This window comes from Harpia harpyja, chromosome 16 (genome assembly GCF_026419915.1).
Source record: "Harpia harpyja isolate bHarHar1 chromosome 16, bHarHar1 primary haplotype, whole genome shotgun sequence".
NCBI lineage: Eukaryota > Metazoa > Chordata > Aves > Accipitriformes > Accipitridae > Harpia > Harpia harpyja.
The window spans coordinates 4,956,079-4,976,964 of record NC_068955.1 but is presented as its reverse complement, the minus strand read 5'-3'; the positions used below and the strand labels follow the sequence as shown (position 1 = coordinate 4,976,964).

General features: G+C 67.6%; 1 protein-coding gene across 1 annotated transcript in view; it reads left to right on the top strand.

Moving 5' to 3' along the window:
* The first annotated feature begins 1,027 nt into the window (after window positions 1–1,027).
* AHDC1 (AT-hook DNA binding motif containing 1) overlaps window positions 1,028–20,886 on the top strand; it is a 53,486-nt gene continuing 33,627 nt past the window's right edge. The window contains 2 exon segments of the mRNA XM_052811169.1: window positions 1,028–1,140; window positions 1,469–1,588. The gene's annotated coding sequence lies outside the window, so the exon portion shown is untranslated.

The following is a 20,886-nucleotide window of genomic DNA, read 5'->3' as shown; positions in this document are numbered from 1 at the left end:
ACCCGGCTCCGGGAACATTAACATCGGCGGAGACTTGGAGGGAAGGTGCTGGGGAGATGCTCGACGGAGCCATGGGGAGGAAGGAGGTCACGGGGTGCTCAGGGAGCTTGGGGGGCATCTCCCTGCTCTGCCACCGCTGTCCCAAGGGGCCTTGGTCACCACCTGCCCTCCTGGCATCCCCTCTGGGACCTGGCCGAGAGGGGACACAGCGCCGTACCCCAAAGAACGTGGAGGAGCAGGGTGTTACCAAACAGCGAGGAAGTTTCCAGGCCCCAGACAGAGCTTTTGCTTCAAAAAAAATCAATTAAAAGTGGAGGAAAAAAAAAGGGGGGGGGGGGGTACTTGCGTGGCTCCGTGGGGGTGCGTGAGGGCGCAGGGGTGCTGAGATGGAGAGGGGCTGTCCCGTCGTGTGTGGGGGGGTGTCCCCCCCCTCCAACCCTGCATCATAGTGGGGGGGGGATGCGCAGTGCGGGTGCAACCCGGGAGAGGGCAGCAATGTCCCACGCATCCCACTGGGACCTCGGGGGGGGGGGCACCCCGGGGGGGGCGGCAAACCACCTTCGGTGGTTTGCCCCCCCCCGGGATGCCCCCCCCGCTCCCCTAAGTACCCCCTCCCCAAGAACCGCGCAACAGAGACGCGCCCGTTTGCGCCCCTCCCTGCGCGCTTCGCAGCAGCGGGGAGGAGAAAGAGGGGCGGAGGGGGGGGGGGGAGGAAAAGAAGGAGGGGAAAAAAAAAAAGGGGGGGGTGGGAAAGGAAGGACTACAAGGCCCGGCATGCCCCGGTGGTGCTGCACGGCTCCCCGGGGTGCCGGGATGCTGGCCGTGCCGCTGACAGCGGAGCGAAGCGAAGCCGCGGTCCCCGCCGAGCCCCGGGGAGAGGAGAGAGGGGCAGGGCGCGCCTCGCCGCCGGCTCCGCTCCCCCCCTTTTTTTTTTTATCCCAGCCCCCACAAAGCCGGGAGCGGCAGAAGGCAAGAGCGAGGGAGGAGGAGGAGGTGGTAGGAGGAGGAGGAGGAGGAGGAGGGAGGAGGAGGAGGAGGAGGAGGAGGAGGAAGGGGGGAGGCAGCGGCAAGCCAGGCTCTGCTGCGCTGTGTCTTTCTTTGCTTTCCGCAGGCGGCGAGCGGCGGAGGCGCAGAGGGGAGGTCGGTTCCCCTCGCCTCCCGCTCCGCTGCCTTTTGTGTGTGTGAGAGGCGAAGGGGGGGGGGGGGGGAGAGAGAGGAAAAAAAAAAAAAAAAAAAAGAGGAGAAAAAAAGAGAGGGAGGAAAAAAAAAAAAAAAAAGCTAAGAGGTAGAGGGGAGAGAAAAGCCCGGAAAAAAAAAAATAAAATAGAGGGGTGGAGGGGGGGGGAGAGGGAAGGAGGAAAGCGGAGAGGAAAGAGCAGGCAGGGGACGGAGGAGGGGGCGGGCTGGCAGGAGCGGAGTTGCCTGGGGAGAATGTGAGCAGGAGGCGCTGGAAATGCTCTCGTTGAAGGTGGCGAGCGGTGCCGAGGGCTCCGGGACTCCCGCGGCCGGTCAGGAGGCAGCCCCCCGGACGGCAGGAGCCTCCCCAAGCGGGCGGGCTCCGAGGGGCTCGGAGCGCAGCAGCCGGTGGGTGAGTACCGGGGACCCCCCGCCTTGTGTGGGGCTGGGGAGACTGGGAGGGGGGGGTGGGAAACGGGGAAGGGGGGGGTGGGAGGGAGGGAGGAGGAGGGGGGAGGACACACGGGACACCCCCTTCGGGGAGAGCGGGGCGGAGGAGGGGATGGGGGGGGGGAAGGAGGCGGCGTGTCCCCCGTCGTGTCGTCGTCGTCGTGTCGCCCCCCCCCCCCCCCGCCGTCCCCTTCGCTGAAGTTGCGCGGCGAGTTGGTGCCAAATTGCAGGAGTTTAATGGCACTTGGGGCGGGGGAGGGGCGTGCGGGGGGGGGGGGGGAGCCGATGCGAGCCCCCGACGGGGAGGGCGAGGGGGGACGGGGGGGGCTGCGATCTCCACGAGTTCGGCCGCCTCCCCCTGGCCGGCCCCCCCCCCTTACTCCGTCGCCTCCCCCCCCCCCCCCTCCGGCTGCGAGCGCTGAGTGACAGCTGTCAGAGCCGGCTCCGTCCGCTAGAAGGCAGGCCGCCGCCGGAGCGGAGCGTGTCAACAACGTTTGGGTTAGCCGGGCTTCCCGGGGGACTTGGGGGGGCCCCCCCGGGGGACAGAGCATCTTACCCCCCCTTCCCCTGGCAGCCTGGCTCCGGGGAACGGCGGGCTGACCCGCGGGGAGCAGCCCCGGGGCTTGGGGGGGGGGGTGTGTGTGTGTAGGTGGGGAGTGGGGAGTGTTTGGGGGGGGTCTCACCCCAGCCCCGCCGGCGAAGTTGCGTGGTCCGTGGCGCGGGTCTCGGCGAGCGGTTGTCGCTTCGGTGCCTGTCATCCCCCCTCTGATTTGTTTTTATCGATCAGCTGATTTAAATCCCCCCTCCCTCCCTCCCTTCCCCCCCCGCCGGCGCGGCCCCTCGGTGTTTGCACGGCGATGAGGACTACGGGGGACCGGTGGTTTTGGTGGGAGCTGGAGTCACCCCCCCCCCCACTGGGGTCACGCTAATGCCGGCCCCCTCTGCCAACCCCGGGGACGTGTTTGGTGTCCCCAAGACCAGGGGCAGGTGGAGACACCTGGGTCCCCGCTTGTTTACGTGCCCGGGGAAGGACGTGGCCCCAGCTGTGACCAGGTGGCCTCGTGCATCCAGCCCCTCGGCCCCGTGGCTGCCAGAACGGCCACCGAAAGCACGGGCTGAGCTCATTGTGTGCCGCCGCGAGCCCCGGCGCTCGGTGGAGTCGCTCCAGATTTATCCTGGCGTGACAGAGAGCAGAAGCGAACCCCCGGGGCGACGGGCACGAATCCTGCCCGCTCGCTTTCTACCCAGGAGACGGCGGGCGCTGGGGGCGTGGGGTCCGAATCGGTGCCCCCCCCCCCCCTTCCTCAAGGCCTCGCCCCCCCCCTCCGCCTTCCTCGCCCCCCCAGGTGTCCCCTTACACTGGCTTCTCCTGCTGGCTGAGGAATTTGCAGGGGAGGGTGGTGGTGGTGGTGGGGAGGGGGGGAAGAGGAGGGCGGGGGGGGGGGGGGCTGGAGAAGGGATGGCGCGGCGCCAAATTCCGCTCTGCCATGTCTCTGTAACCTGAATAGGCCAACTCCATCCCCGGTGCGAGTCCCCCGGGGCTCCGCCGCGCTCCGATGCAGTCAGGCGGGAGGTGGCTTTCACCCGGCTGCTGGCCTCCCCCCAGCCCCCCCCAACTACACCCCCCCCCCCCCCTCGTCAACCACAGTCCGGTTCCCTCCCTGCGCCGTCCGGCGAGCGGACGCCGGTCGGAGCCACCGCGTACCCGCCGGAGCCACCGCGCGCCCGCCGGGAACCGATCCGTCAGGAGGTGGTGATGGCTGGGGTTTTGGGGGGGGGGGATTAGTGGGGGAGAGGCGAAGGGTTGGCACCGTGACGGGGACGGAGTAGCCAAGGACATGCCGGGAGCAGGGCGGCCAGCGGAGGAGAAGCGATGGAAGCCCGTGGAAGGTTACGGGAAGCCTGGGGGGGGGCCGGCGCTGCCCTGGCCTCCTTAGAGGAGGCAGCAGAGACCCGGGGCAGGCTATTTCTGCTGAGATCCCGAGGAAAGCTCTGGGAGAATTGTGGGCTTCTATAAATAGTGTGTGTCAGCCGAGTGGAAACAGGGCCTTGAAATGCTCCTGCTATTCTCCCGAGTGCTTGGAACCAGCTCTTGGTAAACAGGGCAGCGGTGGGGAGGGCTGTTTCCTTCTTCCGGGCTCGTTAACGGGAGCGTGGTGAGGGGGGAGCGGGAGGGACGGGCTGGGGGGGGGGGATTTTTGCCTGGTGATAAGGCAGGGCTCCCCCCCAGGGCCAGCCGGCTGGATGCTGGGCTGTGGCCGGGCTGCCGGATGCGGGATGGCCCCTGAATGCGTCGCAGATGTCCCGTGCCCCCCCCCCTCCGCCCCTCCGCCGTCCCCTCCCCAGCCTCGCCGCCCGCCAAACTTCGGGGCTGGGATGTGCCGCGCGGTCCGCCGCGGTCCTCGGGGAGCCGGCGATGCCGGCGGCGGTTCTGGGGGCGCGGGGGCTCAGCTGGCCGGGAGATGCTCGGCAGGCCCCCTCCTCTCGCCGGCATGGGGGTCCGCGGCGTCGCAGCCTGGTTCCCCTGTTCCCCGCCGCTCGTCCGTCCGTCCGTCCGGGCTGGAGTTGTTCCTGCTCTGCCTCGGGGGCACATGCTGAGCGGTGCCTTGGCCCGGTGCGTGTGCTGGAGGGCAGGTATTTGGCCCGTGGGACTTTCCCTAGGCAGGTCTGGATGCCCAGGGTGCTGGGACCCACCCCCCCCCGGGGGCTTTTGCATGTGGAGGGGACGTAGGTGACATGTGCCCAGGGTGTTTGCTTGGCTCCGGGGTGCATCCCGACGGTCCCACCACTGCGGGTGAGCGTTTCGGCTTCGCATGAGGACCCGGCATCGCGCGCGGCGTCGCCTCCCCTCGCACCCGCACCCCGATATTTACCCTGTGCTGCAACGGTGGCTCGAAAGCTGCGTTGTTATTATTTTTCTTTCAAAATAACACAGAGGGGAAACAAACGGGGTGCCTCTAAGGTGCCCGCTGTGAGTTTTTAAGGCGACGTACGGCGGGCTGCGTTGGTGAGAGGGATCCGGCGCGCTCGCGGTGGGATTTGGCGTTGCAAAGTGAAGCGGCCAGGAGTTCACCGGGGTGTCGCTGGGCTTGGGGAGCTCGCCCTGGCCCCGTGGGCTGGCTGACCCGGGCGAAGGCTGGGGCTCTCGGTGCCGGCGCAGCGGAGCGTGCCGCTCTGCGTGGGTGGGAAGGGGCGAGCGCCAGTCCAGGTTTTTTTCGGTTGGTTTTTTTTTTTTTCCTCTCCATCTTTTTTTTTTTTCTTTTTTTTCCCCTTTCTTTCCTTTTTTTTTTTTCTTTTTTCCCTCCCTCTCTGTGGGTTGAACGTTGGGGCGACAGACAGGGAAAGTTCTGAGCAATGGTCTCCGCGCTGGTGCTGTCTTCAATCACCGCGTCCCAGAATCCCTCGCTCTGGGCCTTCTAGGCACAAGGGCTTACAGCGAAAATCGGCAGCTGCAGCAGCTGCGAGTGAAAGCACAAGAGCCCGGCTGGGTCTTTGGCATCGGCAGGAGAGCAAAAAGCTGGGGGAGGCGAGGAGGGAAAGAGGGGGGGGGGAAATGTGCCCTGTGGTTTTTTTCCAGGCTTGCCACCGAGGGTTGTGTTTCAGAGCATCGGTTCCCGGGCGCGGGAAGAGGCGGGGAGGGAGGGGTGGGGGGGGGTGCAGAGCGATGCCTCCGGGGAGCTCATTAAAATCCGCCGGCTCCCCTTTTCGCCGGCCGAGGGAGGCTGGATACGAAGGAGAAGGAGGGAGGGACGTGCTGGGAAGGAACATGCCTGCAAACCGGCTGCCCGGTGGGGACAGTTCCTGGCCCAGGCAGGAACGCTGCCCCGGGGGCTCCCCTGTTGGAGCACGTAGGACGCCTGCGTGCCAGCGGGGCCGTGACAAGGGCGGTTGCTCGCCGCCACGTCGGGGACTCTCTTTGCGGCGGGGCGAAGCCCCCCCAGGGACGCCGAGCTGGGCTGGGAGGTGCGATGAGCTGCCGTGGGGCTGGGGCGGGGGGGCTGCGGCGGGTGGGCTGCGGAGGGGGTGCTTGGCTGGGGGTGCGGGGGGTCAGTGGGGCGCGGGCAGGAGGGGGTGTTAGCGGGAGGCGTCGGCACGTGCGCGGGCAGGGTTTGGTGCGCGGGTAGGGTTTGGTGTGCCAGGGCTGGGTTGGCGTGTGGAGCTGGGGGGCGAAGGTGGGGCTGGGCAGGTGCTGGCAGGGGACACGTCACCGCGGCGAAAACGCCTCCTGCTCCTCCTCGGTGAAGGGGACGGGGACGGACGGCGGCGGGGGACCCCCCCCACCCCGCGTCGAAGCCCACCCCGCGCGGGCGTGCACGCGGGCGAGCGCCGATGCAGCCTGGCCTGGCATGATGCAGGGAGACGGGGGAGCAGCGAAATGTGTTATTGATCCTCTCGGAGGGAGAGCAAAGCAGTTCTGGCATCTGCCGGCTCCAACCTCTGCCCTTCCCGCCACTAAACGAGCTCCAGGCGGAGGGAGCAGCATCCCATCCCATCCCATCCCATCCCATCCCATCCCATCCCTGTGCCGCCACCCCCGGGGCCCCCGAGCCCCACGCACGCTTTTCGCCTCCTGCTGACTTCAGCGCATCGGCTTGGGCTCGGCGCCTGTACATTCCTCGCAAAACCTGGGCCTAAAATATCTGGAGGAGGACGGAGCGCCTTGGGCGAGGGAGATGAGCTCTTCAGCTGCGGGAAGGAAGGAGGCTGCTCCGCTGGAGGCAACGGGGCTGCTCCGCTCCCTGCCAGCTGCCGGCCCCGCTGGCCCCCCGGGAATTCACCGGGAATAAATCTCGCCTGGCGAACTCGGTAGCTCGGTTTGGGATGGATGCACCCGAGCAGAAGCAGGGTAGGAGGGGAGTGTTGGCACCCCGTGCATCGCCAGCCGAGTGGCATGGGAGCAGGGTGGCAGGGGGAACGGGGTGACATGGGAGCAGGGTGGCAGGGAGCAAGCTGGGGCTGGGTGGCTGAGGAGGGACAATAAATGCTGAGAGGGAGGTGCTAGGCGGGAGCTGTGTGAGAACCAGTTTGCGAGGTCCAGATTGGCAGCAGATCCTGAACCAGGAGGAGCTGAGCATCCATACGGCCCCTGCCGAGATCAGACGAGACGACAGCGACTCGGTTTGGGGGAAGAAATTGGAGGCGGGGGAAGCTTTTTTGCTGAAATGAAATTTGAACCCCAAAGTGGGAGGGAAGTGGAGGTGGGGGGCACGGCTCTCTCCACATGGTTATTACTGCTGTTTTCCACCCAGCTGAAAGGAGAATGTAGCTTAATATGGACCCGCGGGGAGGAGAAGCGATCGGGAACGGGGATTTGTCAGGAGGGAGCTGGGAAACAGCGAGAGAGACGTAGAGGTGAGAGTGGCCAGCGCATTGCCCAGGGAGGTGTTTGCAGCCCGGCAGGAGAGGACGGAGCCGGGCTGGAACAAGGCGCTATTGTTCTTGGCGAGCGGGGGGCCAGCCCGCGGCCCCCCCAGACCCGCAGAGCTGGCACGGATGCGGGGAAGGTTTTTTTGGGACCGGTTTTCCCAGCGGATTGCCGGCCGGGAATGGGAAACGCTCATGGGTTTGGGGTGCGCCAAAGGAACCGGCCGAAACGCCGGGGGAGGCGAAGGGGCGGCGTGCCGGGGCCTGGCGGGTGGATGGGGGGGATGATGGCAGGGGAGCTGGGGAGAGGACAGGGATGAGCTGAGGGGGGGTCGGATCGGCAAGCGAGAGGGTGGGGGGTGGCGGAGCGGGGGTTCGGTGGCCGGGGGACGGCGTGGGGACAGGGCTGTGCGAGCGGCGACGGGGCGAAGCCCGGTGTCCCTCGGCTGGCAGGCGCGGCGGCTCCTCCTCGACGCGTGCGTGGGGCTAGGGCGGGCGAACCGGAGGGGCTTCTTCCCTTGGCGGCCTGGGGACCCCCGTCACCCCGCGGTCTGGGTCCTGCTGCGATCCCCCCTTGGCTTTTGGCATCTCTCCGGCAGCCCCCAGCCCGTTGCTGCTATCCCGCGTGTCCCCTCGGTCCCTCGCCCCAACGCCTGCCATCCCCGCCCTCGGCACACTGCCGCTGCCGTCGGCGTCTCGCTTTCTGCCCCCGGCATCGGGCACGGAGGCGTTGGCATGAGCAGCGGCCCCGTCCCGCTGCCGGCATCAACCGCCACGTTGCCGCAAGCTGCCGGCTGTCCCCCAGGCCACGTCGGTGCTTGGGGACACCCCAGGGTGCCAGCGAGCGGGAATGCTGGGGACCAGTGAGGCGTGTAGGGGCTGGGGGAAAAGAGGAGGAGGAGGAGGAGGAGGAGGAGGGAGAGACGCGTAGCCCTGCGGGGTCTGGGGGCTGTGGCTGGGGAGGGGGCGGCGAGGCAGGGGCCAGCCTTCACACGGCTCGGGGCGAAGCTGAGCTTGTCCCAGCCCTCCTGGGCTCCCTGCGCTGTGGCCGGGGGCCAGCCTTGGCCGCCTCCAGCCCAGCTGGAAAAGAGAGAACCCCCCCCCACCAGTGCAGCCCTGGCATTTGCTCCCCATCCCCCCCACCCCAGTTCCCACCTCTCTGATGCTTCAAACACAGCGATGCCCTAAAGGCAGCAGAAGCACCTTAGCAAGTGCACACTAAATATTTGAACACGCATGGGTGGGTTTGCTGCTGCTCTCGCCCTTCCCCGGCGTCTGCCTCTTTGGAGCCCCAAATTTGGGGGTACCCATGGGAGCTTCTCCTCTGCTCCGGGAACAGGGTGTAATATTTGCTCGGCGGCTCTCGCTTCGAATTATTTTATTACGGCCGTTCCAACCCAGCCAGCGCCGTGCTCGGCATTGCCGTGCCACCCCGGGTGCGTATCATCGTGTGTCCCCCCCCCCGCCTCCCAGCCCACCCACTGCCAGCCCTGACCACACGTGGTGGTACCACGGCATCCCCGCGACACCCGCCTCCCCATCCTTCATCCCGTGCCCTCCCCTCCTCTTCCTCCCAGCCTCAGCACCCTGCAGCCGGGCCGGGCGCCCATCGGGGCGGGGGGAACAGCGTTCCCCTCCCCTCCCCGGCATTCCTCGGGAGTGAAACACAAGAGCTGGCAGGGCACTCCTGCTTTCTCTGGCCTCTGCTCCTCCGGTGCCTGAACAAAGCCCTCCTGCCTCTCCCGGGAACCCGGGGTTTGAAACAGGAGAGGTGGCTGGTGCTGCGTGGCAAGGCGAAATGTCCTCCTCCAGCCTATTTTGGGTTTCTAGGGTGGGTGGGGGACAGAGGCAGGCACGGTGCCCGCGGTCCCCACGGGGGGTAACTCCGGCCAGGGTACCCCGGCCGGAGTCGCCCACCGTGGGGACCGCAGGGACCGTGCCCGCCCTGTGGCATCCTCCCCAACCTGGGCTTTGCGTCCCCGCCATCTCGCTGCCATTGTATTGCTATGGAAACAGCCCTAGAGAGGACCGGTTCAACCCCAGTTTGGCCCCAGTTTGGTCCCAGCTCTCATACACAATCCATCCGTGGCAATACAGGTCGGTGTATCCGGGCCAGCTTCGCCCCTTCGTCCCGCGATGATGCATCCCGGAGGGAGTGTGCGCTCCGGCCCCCGGCCGCCTTCCCAAAGTCCGACACCCCCCTCCTTGCAGAACAAAGCCCCCCCTCCGCTCCCCACCGCCCCCGGTGAAACAGGCCCCTGTCGGAGCGCAGTCCCCGACAGCGAAGGTTATTTTAATGGATGCATTACTTTAAACGAACCCTCTGCCATCTGTTCCACCCCCTAATTACGCATGCAAAAAAAGCCCATCTCACAGCCAGCGCAGGAGAAAGTAAAGATATAAGTGATTTAAATGCATGTATCCGCAGCTCCGCCGGCAGCTGGGCTGGGCTGCGCTCCTCGCCTTCCTCCCGGCTGCCTGGCGAGCCGGGCAAGTTGCAGGCAAAGAAGGCAGAGGGATGGATCTCCCGGGTCCGGCAGCTGCCCGACACCTTGGGACGGCGGCCGTGCTGCCGGACGGTGGGTGCAGGCAGGGGTTGGAGTTTGGTGGCTGCATTCGCCCCCTCCCTCCGCGTTGCCTTTCCCCGCCACCCCCCTGAAGGTTAGCTCTGCCCGCCGGCTGCCAGCCTCGGCGTGGCGGCGGCTGAGCCTTCAAAGCGTGGGGACACGCCACCGTCCCCGGGCTGCCGCGGTGCATGGCGGGGATTTGGGGGGGAGCACCCCCGACTTGGCCGGGCTCCTCGCCCTGCCGCCGTTTGGTGGCGGTTCACGTGGGCAGGGGGTCCCACGGTGCCGGCTCTGCGTGGGCGCAGCCCCCGGGGTGACGCTGGGGTCCTTGTCCTCTGGGAGAGGGGCTGGGGGGGCGGTTGGCTCTGCCCCCGGGCTGTGCTCAGGGGTGCGAGGCTGTTTCCCAAGCAGCAGTTGCATTTCCATGAGCTGTCCCAAAATCCAGGGATCCCGGACACTGAGTGCCCCCAGATGATGTTTGACCCCCTGGGGGTCTCTCCTTTGGGGCTGTGGAGGGTGAGAACGGGATGGGGGGGGGTTGTGTGCTGAACAAGCCCCCCCCTCCCCGGAGAGGCAGAGCCTGTAGGTGTTTGAAAAACCCCATTTTTAAGTCAGCCTCCTGGTTTGGGGAGTCCCAGCTGGGGGCGGGGGGGGGATGACAACACGCCGGGGCTGCGGTGCAGGCGACTGCGTCCGGCCACCGACCAGGGCTGCCCCAGCGTGACTCAGTTTCCCCCATCCCCAGCGCAAACCCTCTCCTTGTGCCGCCACCCGTGGGGCCGGGGTGGGTGACCGGCGTGGCTTTGGGTGACCCCACGGTGACAACGCAGGACCATGACCACCATAGCAGGACCACCGCCTGGCGCCGAAGCCGACGGCAGTCCTGGGTGCCGGCGTCCCCCCCTCTCCCTTCGTCTCCCTCTCTCCGTGCCTGACTGCAGCAGATGCGCCAGCTCTGCAGGAAGAGGGAATTAAGTTGGGCTGGAGGAATTTTAAAGATTGCTGCAGGCCTGAGGGTCTTAGATCCCCCCGCGGAGATGGGCAGTCATGCAGAATTAATCCTATCGGCAGCCTGGCTCGGCTTCAGCCGGTGCAGAGCTCCAGGAGAGCGCGAGGGAGCGCGGGGGGCGATGCTGGGGGCGGCTGAGCGAGCCCCGGTGCCTCTCAGCGTCGATGGGAAATTAATAATGAAAAATTAAAAGCCCCAATTCAGCCTCCTCCCCTCCCCAGCCCGGAGGTGGGACTCATAGAGGGGGGAGGAGGCGGGAGGATTCTGCAAAGCTTAAGGAAAACCTGTTTGCCGTAGCAAACGGAGCTCGGTGGTGTGAGAAAACACCGGGGGCCGCATCCTGCTCTTGGTGAACGGTGCTTTGGTACAGCCAGGGCTCTGCCCTCTGCCACGGGGAGGGGGCTGGCTGGCTCTCGGGTGGGAGCACCCCTTGGCTGCCGTCATCCAAGCCCATCCGCGATGGGCTCATGCGGTGGCAGGAGGTAGTTCGCGGTGCCGCGCCGGCGCGGGGGACGCGGGGACGCACGGGACGTCCCCACGTGCCGCAGCAGCCGCACGCCACGTCCAAGGGGACGCGAGGGTGGCATCTGGGCACCCCGTGGCTCTGCCAGCCCCACGGGTAGCCTCGTCCCCATTGTCCCTCCTGGCCACCAGGGCCGCGGTGCCACCGTGCCAGCGGGCTCGGTGGCTGCGTGACGCCGGGCAGGGTGGCCCGCGAGGGCTCTGCAGCTGCCGCCGAGCCCTCTGCTCCTCCGGTTTATAAATAATGCAGCACCGAGGCGTGTTGGCAGCGCCGCGCACACGCCTGCAGGCCCGGCGCGGCGGCGGGCGCTTCGGGGGCGAGCGGTGGGTGCTGTCACCCCGTCTGGGTGACACCAAGCCACGCCGTCCCGGTGGGAAGGAGGCGAACCCCGGTGTCCCCGCGCCCCCTCGTCTCCCCACAGCGTCCCCCAGCCCCACGCGGCCGGGGTGGGTGGCGGCGGTGGCGGGTGCCCGCGGTGACCCCACGCGTGGGGACGTCCCCGTGCCTCGTGGCGGTGGCGCCGATGGCGGCGCGCAGCTTGCACGGTTGCCATGGCGATGTGCCGGCGCTAACGAACCCGAGTAAACATTAACGAGGGAGAGCCCCACGCGGGGTGGGTGGGAGGGTGGGGGGCCGCGGCGCTCGGGCCTGGGGACCCAGGCGTCCTGCGGGACTGGGTGCTGGGGTGGGGGTGTCATGGCATCGTCCATGTGTCTTAGGGTGCACCCGGGAGCATCGCCCCGGACGCCTGGGTCCCCTCTAGACGCTGCGTGAGGTTGTGCTTTAATGGCCAGACTGGGAGCTCTGGGTGCTGGGCAAGGTCCATGGGAGCAGGACGTCTGGGTCCCCTTCCCGGCTCGGGGGGCACCCACGGCGGCAAGGTCCCGACCCCGAGAACCCAGGGGTCCTGTCCCGCCTCCGCGCGGGCACCAGTGCGGTGCACGGCACCGCTATCCAGCACCGGCCACCGTCGCCCTCTCCGTGTAGCACCCATGGGTGCAGGTGTGGGGGGGGGGGATGCAGCTGCGGTCGGGTGCCCCCCGGGGCTGGCGGGGAGCTCGGGGCGCTCCTGGCAGCAGCGGCCACGCGGCCCTGCCACCGCCGCTGCCTGCGGTTGTCACCATGACTCCACTCCCCACAGCCCTCCCTTTCTCTCGGCCGCACCGGCACGGGGACCCACACCGTGGTTTGGGTGGGGGTCAGGGTGGGGGTCAGCCCTCCGCACCAGCAGCCCCACCGTGCTCGAGGTCCCCTCCAGCATTTAATGGCGCTGCAGCTCATTAAACGGAGGTGCAGGTGCCCCCGGTACCTTCCTCCTCCCGGAGGGCTCTTAATGAGCGGCTGCTAACGAGCGCCTGCGCTCCCCGCTTGTCTCCCCAGCCCCAGGAAGAGGCTGATTGGCGAGCAGGCACCCAGGAGCGATGCACGGGCTCCTTTCGGGGGCTTTAAGGGGTCGAGTGACCCCACGTCTGCTGCCCCTTTGCCGTGGCCTTTTTGCGCCGTGCACGAGGGTCCCGTGTCACCGTCACCGTGCCGGTGCCGGAGCTGGATGGTCCACCAGCTCGGTGGTGGGGAGCACCGACGGCTCTTGCAGCCCTCGTGGTCCCGTTGTCTATCAGCCTGAGGGTGGGGGCTGACAGCACGGCAGCTCCCTGCCTGCAGCCTGCCTGCAGCCTGCCTGATTTTGCAGCAGAGCACTGTACCTGGGGAGAGGGCTGAGGGCTGTCACCATCCTTCCAGGCGTGCGTGGATGTGGCAGCACCGCGTCTCTCCCCGGCTCCTCGGCGCAGGGCTGCTGCGGGATGTGCGTCATGGGCACCTGGTGCCCCGTGCCTCAGTTTCCCCTCCGGGGGGGACACAGGGCCCTAGGGGCAGGCGCCGGGGCTGGGCAGACATGCAGAGACGTGGGTTGAGGCTCGTGTTGGTCCCCCCAGCCCCATTTTTGTCCCCGTAGTCCCATCGTACAAAGCCACCCAACCGCTGGGAAGCCCTCCTTGGGTCTGTTTGAACAGGGGAGCTCCGAGGGGGGGGTCGGTTGAGGGTCCGTGCCTCCCCTGCACTCCCAAAATAACGCAGTGGCACTGATGCGATGCAGGGGTGCAGGTCTGTGGGTACCCCGGAGGAGGTGGGCTGGGGGCTGCCTGGCTGGGGGGGGGGTCCTTAGGCTCGTCCCCCTCCTTCGGGGACTGCAGCGGGGGACAGCCCATCCTGCACAGAGCCATCGACCCGCTCCGGGGCCGGGTCCCCCAGCTCCCCGCCAAAGGGAGCCCTAATCCTCCGTGACACGGTGCCCGGCTCCGCGGTGGCTAATTGCAGTGTCCCCAGCTGAGGATTACAGTTTAAAGCGGGGAAGGAGCAGCGGGAGCAGATGAGCTCCCGAGCAACAAAGCTCCCGTTTCCCTGCAAAGCGACTTTTATTAGGGGTATAATTAAAAGCTGACAGGAGGGGAAAATCACGGGGATGGTCAGGGCGAGGGCTGGGGCGAGGGACGGAGCTACCCGAAGGTCCCCGTGCCCCCCCAGGCATCCGACCCACCAGCCCCCCGCTCCGACCGCAGCTTTTCTGGCAGGGCAGGAGGCAGCGAGGTGCTGGGCTGGCGGAGGAAATCCAAACTCGGCCCCTATGAAAGGGGCTTTGTGTGCCCGGGAAGGAGCAGCCCTCCTCCTTCTTCTCCTCCTCCTCCTCCTCCTCCCCTGGCTGCGGGGCCGCTTTCCCGCCTGAGGGTGGCCTCGCCGTGGGTGCCGGAGGGAAACTGAGGCACGGGGCAGCATGGCAGCCCCATGGTCTTCTGCCCCGCTCAGGCTCCCACAAGGGCTTTTCTCCGTCGCTTACACCCGTGGCATTGGCAGGGGCCACGCGCTGCGGGTGAGCCGGTCCCCGGGGACGTGCTGGGGTCCCCCATGGGTGCCCCAGCTGATGCTGTCCCTGCAGGGTCCCTGGGGTGGGTCCTCCCTGCTGGGGGTGGCCAAAGGTGCGGCAGTGGGGAAGGAATCGCGGGGACAGAAGGGCATCACGGGGACAGAGGGACATTTTCCCCTGTCCTCTTCATGCCGCCAGGATTGCCCTTTCCCCAGTGCCGCTGTCTGCCTCAGTTTCCCTTTCCCCTCCTCGTGAGCACTGTGGCTGCCGTCCGGCACGGTGGGACGCCGGATCGCCCTGGGGGGCGTTCGACCTGCATTGGTGATCCCGTCTGCCTCTGTGGACGTGGCTGATGTCCCCTGGGAAGGGGACACATTGCAGCACCCAGTGTTTTGCACATCCCTGGGCAGAAGCTCGCAGGAATGTCCCTCCCGTGCCAGTCAGGTCCCGTTGCAGGGAGAAGGGTGGGCGCAGGCAGGGCCCCCCAGCTGGGTGCTGGCCCGCCGGCTGCCTTGCCCTGGCCCGGCTCCGGCCCCAGCGGGCGGCAGGGGGCTTGTTCTCCGCCTGGACAGGAAGACGAATGAATTCCATTACGGGATCGCGATTTTATTCCACGTGTCAGGGAGCCTGAGATTAACTTGCTCACCAGGCTGTGACAAACCCAGACACCCGCGTGCGCGCGCTCGGGCGCAGGGGCTTCGTATGCTCGCCGGGCACGGAGCTGCCTGAGACCCCACCGTGCCCCCCAGGGCAGGCAAGGCTGTGCTTGTCCCCACTGTCACCAGTTGGGAGCCCTCCCGGCACCTGGGGAGGGTGGCACTGGCCAAGGTGGGGGCCTGGTGCTGCCACCGTGCTGTCCCCTGTCCTAGAGGTCCTTTGGCCACCCAAGGATGCAGGTCTTGCAGCCGGGCGAGGGGTGAAGCATCTTCCCGGTACAGCTCCCCTGCAGCCCGACGCTGTGCCGGGCAGGCCACGTGCTGCCAAAAAACGGGCTGGGAGGGAGGTGGGAAGGGGGACACAGGGGTTCAGGGGGCCTGTCGCAATGGCTGGCAGTGTTGGGGACACGGCAAGGCCAGTGGCTCACTCTCATCTCACCCCAGCCGAGTGGCTGCCCACCCTGGAAGAACACGTTGGGGCCGTGCATCCACGTCGGGGCCGTGCATCCGCGTGCGCGGAGCTGTGCCGTGCCGTGCCGTGCTGCGGGGCCGGCTGCTCTCCCCTCGCCGCCCCCCCTGCGCGGGCGCAGGCAGCTGGCTCTGTTTGCTGGAGGCTTTGCGCATTCCAGTTCGTGGGTCACTCGCCTTCGAAACCTCTCCGGGGACGGAGGCAGTTGGGAGCCGTAACAAACAACCCAAGGGCTCCGATGACGCCCGCGCCCAGCGCTGCCTGCCAGCACTGGGGCGGGGGGGGGGCTGGGAGACGGCCCCCTGCTCCCCTGGGGTGCCGGAGTGGAGCTTTGGGGTGGTGCTGGGAGGTCCCAGTAAAAATAACTGGGGAGGGGGGGACACGCTGAGCGGGTCTCCTTTGCAGGCCGTGGGAGTGATCGCTTTTTGGGGAGCGGTGGGGTGCACGGGAGGGATGCTGCGGTCCCCTCTGCTTATGGGGTGTCAGGGCTGGGGTGCGGAGCGGGGTGCCGGCAGCGGGGCATCGGCCGGGATCCATACGGGGAGGGGTGGGGGAGCCGGGGGGTGGGTACGGCGCGGGCAACGAGCTTGGGGTGGCCGGGCTGGGGTTTGCTCAGGGCTGGTTAATGTGTCCCGGAATGTGCGTCGGAGCCGTCCCGGGGAGATCAAGGGTCCGGCGGAGCGGCGGGAGCGCGGCGGGGCTCGGGGGGCTGCGGGGCCGCGCGCCGGGGAGGCTGGGTGGCGCGGGGAAGGTCAGCCTTGGCCAGATGCAGCCACTCCACCCTCCTCCAGTGCTTTGCACATTAATGCAAATGCACTGGCCTGAGTGGTTCATTAGCAGCATGTGGAATGGAATAATGCATCCGCATCCCATTAGCCTAATGAAAAAAAGGGAGCCGGCACCTGGAACAAAGCTGCCGACTCTTGGCTAGTGCTCTGGTTCGGCCATGCTGGGCCGTGGGGCCCCCCCTTCCCTCGCCCTCCCTTCCCGTCCCTTCCCCTCCTTTCCCTCCGCCGCCCCGGCCGTCGCCTGCCCGGTCATCCCAGCATCCTCGCACCCAGCGCCGCATAAGGGGACACCATCCCCAGGATGTCACCGTGGCGGGGTGCGGCCCCGGGGGGACCCCGGGGTGGGCAGAGCCCGTCCCAGCATCACCCCTCCGCGTCCCGGGGGGGACACACAGCCGAGCCGGGAGTGCCGCAGAGGCGCTGGCCGGGCGGCGGTGCCGGGCGGCGAGATGTCCCCGTGTCCCTGGGGCTGGGAGCTCGAAGCCTGAAGGATTAGAGGAAACATTGCCAAACAAACCAGGCTGTGCCGGAACCAATTAGCCTCCAGCAGGCAGAGTTTCAGATGCTGTTATTTCTGCCTCTTCTCTTTTCTCTCCCTCCTTCTGTCTCCCCCTTTCCCCCCTCCCCGGCCCTCCCCAGCCCCTCCTGCCCGCCCCCAGCATCTCTGCTCTCGCCATTCCTCTCCGTGTCGGAGCTTGTTTTGGGCACTGGCTCTGGAGTGAGTCATGCCGCGCGTAGGGGATTTTAAAAGCTTTCTGCTGTCGCTGGGAAGCCGGTTTGGGCTGCTCCGACACTGGGGGTGGAGCGCGATGCCTCGCAGACAACCCTCGTCTGGGGAACCCAAAAAAATCCCCCACCCCGGTGCCCCGAACCCCCGGGGTCCTGCGGGCCCCCCCTTGCCGGGCCTGGCTCGGTCACCCTAGCCAGCGGTTGAGTCACAGCCGAAACTTTCGAGCCGTTGGAGCTTCCTCCGCCGGGGCCCCTCTCCGAGGAAGTGGTCTGCCGGGGCGTCGAGCCCGGCGGGGCGGTTGCCCTGGCCCCGACGGGTGCAGCACGCAGGCGCGGGCAGCCGGCGCTGGAGGTTGAAGCGTGGGAGATTTTTTTTTTTTTTTTTCTTTTCCCCCCCTTCTGCCTCCCTCCTTCCCTCCACCGCCGCCTCCGCCGGCCCCGTTGCCAAGCCTGGGGTGGGGGCCCTCCGGCACGACCCTCCTGCCGGTCCACAGCTGGCCCCGGTGTCCCCCCCCCCTTCATCCTCCTCCTCCTCCTCCTTGCCTTGAGCTGTGCTGCCGAGGGACTGCAGCTCCCGTGGATCAGGAGGAGATTTAGGTCAAGCGCTCGACTGAGTCGAAACAGCCATCTGTGTGCGGAGGAAACCGGCCACCCAGAGCCCCCGGCGCGGCTGGCCCGGCATCGCCACGGGGTCCCGGCACCGCCGGCACCCTCCGAACCCCGCGGCTGACCGCGCAGGCTGCCTTTGTCTCCGGCAAGGAAAAAAAACCCCACCCAACGAATAAATAAACGGGGGGAAAAAAATTCCCCCTGCCCACCCCATCCGTCACCCCCAGCTCTGCCATTGGCATCGCCGCCGAGTGCCGGGAAATTTGGCACGCACCGGCCACGGCACCGCTCCAAGGTCGCCCTGACACGCCACTGGAAGGTGCGCGCCCGGGGAGGGAGGCCGGTGCAAGCTGAGCTGGGGATGTGGGTGCCGAGGGCCGGAGTTGGCCCCGGGCGCCCGCGGTGCAGGCAAGGGAGGCAGGGCGGGAGGTGCAGGCAGGAGGGAGGCGCTGGCTGCCTGCCCGGAGTCCGGACTCCTGGGTTCCTGCAGGAACAGGGTGGAGCGGGAGGAGGCCGGGGAGCTGGTGTCATCCCAAGCCGCGGCGGGGGGGGAGCGTTTCCCTCCCCGGGAGGGCGGGTGGGGGGGCTCCGAGCGGACCGCAGCGTGCAGAACCGCTCCCCGCTTGCCGCCGTGCCTCAGTTTCCCCAGGTGGGGGTATTGCCTGCAGAGCAGCTCGGTGCTAGCGGCACGGCCAGGCACCCCGGCGAGGTGGGGAGCCCCAGCTGCCCCTTTGCACCCCATGCCGGGGCGGGGGCGGCCACGGCCCCTCCTGCTCTCCACCTGCCGGCTTCTTCTCGCTTTCTCCATTTCCTTCCGGAGCCTTTTTTCGCTCGCCGGTGTCTCTGTCGCTGCGCCTGTGCACACGCCCGTGCGCGGGGAGAGGAAACGCCGCCGGTGCCGTGGGAGGACCGGCGCACGCCGGACGGGACTTCCCGCCACGGTCGGTTTGGTGCACCCCAACCGTGCAACGAGTTGTGCCTGGTCTCAGGCCGGAGCCCGGCCAGGTGCGGGGATGCTCCCCAGCATCTCGCCCACCCAGCGCTCTGCCCGCGCCCCGCCAGGCCCCTCGGGAGCCCGTCGATCTGCACGTCGTGCTTGGTAAGGAGCTTTGCCTGGCTACGCAGCCAGTTTGCATGGTAATCCCGCCTTCGCCGGGGGGATTACATGTGGGGAGAGCTGTGGGGGGCCCGGAGCGCCCAGGGGCCGGCAGCCGGCTTTTGGAGGTCGGGATTTCCCTCGGTGCAGCGGGTTTTGGCCAGGAGGGTGACGGGGACATCCTTGCGCCGGAGCGGGTCTTGCCAATCGAGGACCGCCGGCATTTGCCGCCGGCTCGCCCAGCCGTGGGGCGAAGCAGGCGGGAGGCCGGCGTCCCCGCAGAGCTTTACCGGGCAGGGGGCAGGCAGCCCTGTGCCGAGCCGTGCCGGGGCTGGAGCCGGTGCTTCCCTCCGGCAGGACCACGGTGAGCGTGCCTGCATCCTTCGCCTGCATCCCTCCCTCCCTGCGGCGCGCTGGCGTGGCAGCGTGCAGGCACGTGCAGGCAGCAGCGAGGCGAGGCAGCTGCGAGTGGGGACACGCAGGCAGCACGCGGAGGAGGTGTCCGGCATGGGGACTTGGGAGCTGGGCTCGGGGACAGGCTGTGATCGGGGGTCCCATCCTGGCTTCCCCACAGCCCTGAGTCCCCGGGGTGGGGGGGCTCGGAGGGGGGCTGGTGGATGCCGGGAGTTCGGCGGTTCTTTATGGTCTCAGAGGGCTCCATTAATTCTTTAAATATCCAGCCTTTCCAGGTGGGTTTTGTTGAAAATTAATTTCCGGAGCTATTTTAATTTTGCTGTATTTAATTTGCTGTTTATTTTAATTAATTAACGTCGGGAAAATCTCTTCTCCCGAGCATCCTGCAGCCGTCTGGGGTGGCTGCACCCGGGAGGCGAGAGCAAGGGGGTGTCGCGAGCGCGAGGGGAACCGGCAGGGAGGGTGCCCGGCCCCCACCGTGCCCACCCGGCTCCGCCGCACCTGCGCCAACCTGCCCGGGCGAACAGGCTGTCAGCACCCTCCCACTCGCCGGGATGGTCACGGGGAGGCGGCGAGCTGGGTCTCTTCCCAGCTCTGTCCCCGACTCCGGGGCTCATCCCGGGGTTTGCTGCTGGCTCCCTGGGATGGTCGTTGCATCTCCTGGCTGGCAGATGGCTCGGGTACCGCTCGCAGCCACCTTCCTCCTCCTCCTCCCCCCGACGGCTGGGGACCTGGGGGTCCAGCATCTGTGGGGATGCAGCGTGCGGTGGTGCAGCTGCACCGTGCCGTGCCACGCTGTGCCACGCCATGCCGTGCCAAGCAGCAGAGCCCTAGTTTAAAAGCCCGGCACAGAGCTGTTTCCACCCACACCCACGCAGAGGGATGCGGGGCTGAGCTCAGCCTCCCGCTCCCATCCCCGCATCCCCCTCGGTGCTCGACGCTCCAGCCCCGGGACTGGCCAGACCCCTGCGAAGGGGTCCCTGGGGGGGAGGCAGGCGAAGTGGGGGGGAAGGGATGGAGCCGCCTTCCTCCAGATCAAGGCCTCTGGTCTCTCGCATGTCTAGACGCTTGCCACACACACCTAATGTGGTTCTTGGCAGGAGCCGCGGCTGCTCTCTCGAGGTTAATTGCTGCGCGCAGAGCTCTGCAGACAGATAGCCGGGCTCCGTGCTGCCCCGGGGACACCCGCCTTGCCCGGTCCCTGCGTTGGCTGCAGCCCCTCAGGGATGCTCGGACCCCCCAGGGATGCTCGGACCCCCCCCAGGGTAGAGGAGCAGATGGGGGATGCAGGAGGAGTGCTGCTGTGCCAAGCCGGGCGATTTGGGGTGCAGCACTGAGCAATGAGGGGGGGTCCCCTGGTTTTGGGGAGCAAGCAGGGATGGAGGAGAGGCGCTGGCGGTGCTTTGCAAGGGGCGATGATGGCCCTGGGGGCTTTGGAGCCAGAGGAGGAGAAGAGTTAACGGCCTCTCCCTCGCCGGCTCGGCGCTGCTGTCGTCGTCCTCCTGCCTGCTCTTGGCAAGGCGGCTGGGCTAGATAAGGGGAAGCACGGCGGGGGGAGCCGGACAAAGGCAGAGCCTTATTCAGCCTGCGTGGCCGGATCCAGCCTCCGGAATGGGAGCCGGAGAGAGACGCGGCAGGGACTGGGGTGGGAAGAGCCGTTTCATCCTCTGGCCCCAACATCTGGTGGAAAGCGGGGCTGGGGAGGGGGGGAACGCCGAGGGTGCTGCAGGGGCGAACCCTGGGGCTCGGCCGGATCCGGACTCCCTGGGATGGGCTGGATGAGGCCATTCCCAGCCGCTGCTCTTGCAAAGGAGCCCAGAGGTCTCCGGGATCCACAGGGAGCTCAGGGCAGCCAGGCACCGGCACCTTCCCGGGAGCAGCGCGAGCAAACGCTGCCGAAACGCCATGGTCGGAGCCACCAGCACCGCAAGCCCCGTCCCTGCCTGGTGCCACGCGTAGGGACCGGCTTCCCCATGAGCAAACTAGTGCCTTGCCGGGCCTGATGTTGGCTCCCACGTGCTGTCATTGAGGCAGGGTGGTGCAGAGCAGGGCTGGGAAGTGGGGCATCCCAAGGGGGGAATCACATTGGGGTCACAGGAGGGATCCCCAAAGCGCGACATCCCCTCGCCTCGCACATGGCTGGTGCTGGTGTTGGGGTCCGGGCTCGGGGACATGT